This window comes from Quercus suber, unplaced genomic scaffold, assembly GCF_002906115.3.
Source record: "Quercus suber isolate HL8 unplaced genomic scaffold, Cork oak 2.0 scaffold_344, whole genome shotgun sequence".
Lineage (NCBI taxonomy): Eukaryota > Viridiplantae > Streptophyta > Magnoliopsida > Fagales > Fagaceae > Quercus > Quercus suber.
In genome coordinates, this window is record NW_027069796.1 from 547,457 (window position 1) to 552,362 (window position 4,906).

Below are 4,906 nucleotides of genomic sequence, written 5' to 3' on the forward strand. Positions count from 1 at the left end.
ATTTAGACCCTTAAACCAACCAATTAACCTAGTTAATTAGCCAGTGATTAACTTAGTCAATTTAAGTAATTCTAAGTTATCACAAACATACAATCATATCAAAAGTATAAAGCAGTGGAATAATAAATAAACAATGATATGATCACCTAGGAAACCACAGGTAAAAACCTGGAGAGGATTTGACCTAGTATCCTTAAGATAAACCTGAATCCACTATGCGAAAGAATCAAAGTTCATACAAAAGGACTTACAAGCTCCCGCTTGACTTCCTAATGCTACCCACCAGTAGAACTTACTGAACACGACACGTGCAAGCTCCGAATCCACGAACTCCTTCTTTCTTGGACTCTTCAATCAAGTACAAGCACCCCACTTGTGTATCTTTAAGTTCTTGAATCTGCAATTGAATGATCATCAAGGTTTTGATAATATCTCCACTTGAAAACCCTAATTTGTGTAAAGGAAAGCTCTCAAAGATCTCACAAGAGATTTACACAAAACAGCAATATGAGCAACAACCTTAGAGAGGTTTGGGTACAAAATCCTAAAATACCAAAGAGGCACAAGAGGCACTCTAATCTCTCTAAAAAGCTCTAAAAACCTAACTAGGGTTAGCTTATAATGTCTTTTAAATACTGAAAAAACGTTCGCGATTTGGGTTCAAACGAATAAGTTTTGGCCTTTTTACGTTTGCTGATTTTGCTGATAAGTGACTTTCGATCGATCGAGTCTAATTTCTGATCGATGAACCAGGCCGAAAGTCACTAATACTTTTGCAGCAACTTGATTCCAACTTTACATAAAAGACCCAACTTTGAGCAAGCCTAAATAAGACTAAACAACCCGTTTTGATCATGGTTTGCCAACAATACAAATTAGAGTTCTAAATACATAAAATCCTAAATTTTTAGAACCTAACATATATTATATTAAGTTGAAGTTCAATTTTAGAATTCAAATCAAATCAAATTAATTTCTAATTATAGTTGAATTTTGTGCTATGTGTCCAATTTGATTTTTAAATGTTGGTATTAAGTTACCTCCATTCATAATGCTCAATGTGGAAACTGAATTTACCAAGATAAACATCTTATAATCATAATTGTTAATATTTCTGTGCGTAAGCACGGACTACATGCTAGTTTAAATAAAACAAGCTGTGTCTTCCGTTGTTTGTCATTCGATTAGATTATATAATTAAACTAAGTCACATTGCAAATATTGTATTTGAATGTGGGGTTTCATAGGAGTGAAAAAGTCAAGAACAAATCCGTTACGGATGTCGTGATTGTAAAATTGAAAGGCATTATCAAAGGGGTGGAAAAAAAAACAATTGTTGTCGAAGTTGCGTGAGATCTCAGATTTGGCTGCTTTTTACAAACAATGATAATTGGCCACACTCCCACCAAACTCCACTAGGAGTTCCCCACTATAAAAGTAACTATTTATAGAGATAATTATATGGTTATATATATCATAATTATATATTGTTAGGGTTTATAGATGGGTTGATATATCATAGTGTCAAGATATATTAAATTTGAATTGTATTAGCATTGTGTCTATGCCAAAAACTATTCAAAGACAATGAAGTTTCGATCTACGTAATTAAAGATGAGGAGTTGATCTAATCTTTCATCCATGTCTATTATACCATAATGAACTTCTAATTGAGCTTATCTCATTAGAATGTAGATTTATGGGATTTCAAAATAGACATAAATTTAAACTTGTAACTTTTTGTTCTTGTTGAGTTAATTTCGTGCAAAATTTCGTCTAAGTATACTTAATTTCCATGTATTTTAGGATTGCAATGTAATTGGGTAGCGTACTTGAGCCCTAGGGTTTTAGGTATTTCTCTCAAAACTATTTTGGATTTGAAATGAGTGAGATATGATAGTTTGAAATTGGCATTACTGTGTTGTCTCAAGAGTTTGCTTAACTCTAACTAGACACTACTCAAGTAAAATTTTAGATAGTAGTGAATTAATTTTGAATGCCTAACAATTTAACCTAATGATTTTCTACATCAACTAACCATTATTGAATCATTTTTCATCTCAATTTTTTATCCAAAAAAAAAAAACCATTTCAAATGAATCCATTTTATGGTTCAAATTGAACATTACAAGTAAAGGTGTTCCCAGCTTCATGTTATTTAAAATTTTAATAAAATCATATACATTGTCAATTGAAAAAAATAAATAAAGAAAAGAAAAAAAAAAAAGAAAGAAAAGAAAAGAAAAAAAAACAACAACAACACAACCTCAACCTTAAAATTGACTCTCTTTATTTCAAATGAAATGAAGAGGATTCTATATTAAGGAATATGGTCTGCTACCTCATGAAATGCATTGCATATGTTATCTACTTTAACTTATATACCACTTTACAATATACTCTATATCAAATCTTCTACTCTTTATTACTTTAGTAAATATTATTTTTTTTATTAATAGAACTGAGATAAAGTAATGAAATAATACCCAAATTTTTAACTCATGTAGATGACTTTTTTATGTTTGTAAAGTTGTAATTTACAACTATATGTTTTGTTGCTTATATTCCATGCCAAATTTGATTGTAATTATATTCAATCTGTTGTACTGTATTTATTGTGAGATTTCTTTGTAAGGTTTGTGATAGAGAGAGTGGTGTGAAGACTTAAGCATTTGAAACTGAAGAAGTTTCGCGAGTATCTCATGACTTAGCATCCCGCGAATTATATCATGTGCCCTGCACATCCTGGAAGGCGAAGAGTCAGGCCAGATGGAGACAGCTGTGTCTCGCAAGTATCTCGCAGGTAAGGCCTTCCCGCGAGACACCCGCGAGGCATTCTGTTCTGCTTGCCTGTCCAGTCTGATTCACACTTTTTGTGCCTACACTATTTATACCCACATTACCCACAAATGTAAAGGAGAGCTTCTGAGAGAAAACTCTAGGCAAACACCTTGAGAGTTAGATATTATTATACCCACAATCCTCTACATATTTGTTTTGAAAATTTCTTCATCTCTTACCTCTCCATTTCCATATCATTGAGAGGTTAATAGCTCAAACACTTACCACACCCTTTGAGAGTGTTAAGTGAAATTTTGGTACTGGTGGGAAGCATTGGAAGAAGTCTAGAATGGCAGATGCAACATGAAGCTTGTTGCGAGATCTGGAGAACTAGACAAGACACGGTTCCAAGAAGCCTTGTTAGAGTAGGAGCTTGGAGGGCTTAGGTACAGAGGGTAGATTAGGCTTGGAGGGTCTCTTGCTCACTATTGTATTCCAACTAATTGTCTAATAGATCGATTTCCACTTGGAGGGCGGCGGAGAGGTTTTTCACCGAGTTCTTCGATTTCCTCTTCGATAGCACGTCTCGGTGTTATCTGTGTTTGCATCTCTCTTTCCTACTCTTGTTCTTTTCATTTTTACTGCTGTATTGCTTTAAATATGGATTAGAGTAGTTGTCTTGCTTATACATGTGTGTTTACACTATTCCACACTTAGTATTAAGTTAGTGTAAAATCAACCAAGTCGTAACTTTAATTTGGGGGTTTAAACAGCTTGTGTATTTTCGACACATTTCCGAGCTTTCAATGTTTGGTGTACTAAATGCTAAAAATTTAGCATNGAGAAATATGAATCACCGGAACGAGGAGTCTACACCTCCTATATCAAGAAGGATGACTAGATCAACTCAAGGATCTCCTAGTCCACTCACCCCTCTGGAAGTTCAACCTCCAATCTCACGTGATGAGGAACCTTCCACTTCCAAAAGACCATCATCAAGGGGTAATTCTCATCATCCCTTAAGCAATATCATTGGTGATTTAGATGAAGGACTTCGGTTGAGAAAGGAAGAACTTATAGTGTGAATCATGTGACATACAACTGCTACCTTGCTCAGTTTGAACTAAAGAAGTGAAGGAAGCATTGAAGGATGAGAATTGGGTAGAGTCCATGCACCAGAGTTGCACCAATTTGTAAGAAATGATGTATGGGAGCTAGTACTAAGGCCCAAGGATACACATGTCATGGCACCAAGTGGATCTTCAAGAACAAAACTAACGAAGATGGGAGTTGGTGGCTCAAGGATATACTCAAGTTGAAGGCATTGATTTTGATGAGTCTTTTGCACCCAGTTGCAAGATTAGAGTTAATCCGAATTCTTCTCTCCATAGCTTGCATTATGAACTTTAAGCTATATCAAATAGACGTGAAGAGTGCTTTCTTGAATGAATTTTTGAACGAAGAAGTGTTTGTTGAGCAACCAAAGGGATTCCAAGACCCAACTTTCCTAATCATGTGTTAAGGCTAAAGAATGCATTATATGGGCTGAACAAGCACCAAGAGCTTGTATGATCACCTCAGTACATACTTCTTAGATCATGGTTTCACAAGAGGTCAAGCCGATCAGACTTGTTTGTCAATAGAGATGAGAAGTCTCTCTTTGTTGCTCAAGTATATGTGGATGACATTGTCTTTGGATCCACAATTGATCATCTAGCTCATGATTTTCAAAAGAAATGAACGAGAGTTTGAGATGAGCATGGTGGGAGAACTGAACCACTTCCTAGGGCTTCAAGTGAAACAACGAAAAGATGGGATATTTATCTCTCAAGAGAAATATGCCAAGAATCTTGTAAAGCCATTTGGCCTAGACTCCAAGAAGCACACTTCCACTCCCATAAGTTCCTCAGTAAACTGAGTCGTGATGCGCAGGTACAGAAGTGGATCCAACACTTTATCGAAGCATGATCAAGAGTCTCTTATATCTCACTGCTAGCAGAACCAAACATCGCTTTCAGTGTTGGAGTTTGTGCTAGATTTCCAGGCAACACCCAAAGAATCACACTTGACTACGGTCAAACAAATTTATCCGCTACATAATGGCACATCTGATTATGAAATTTGG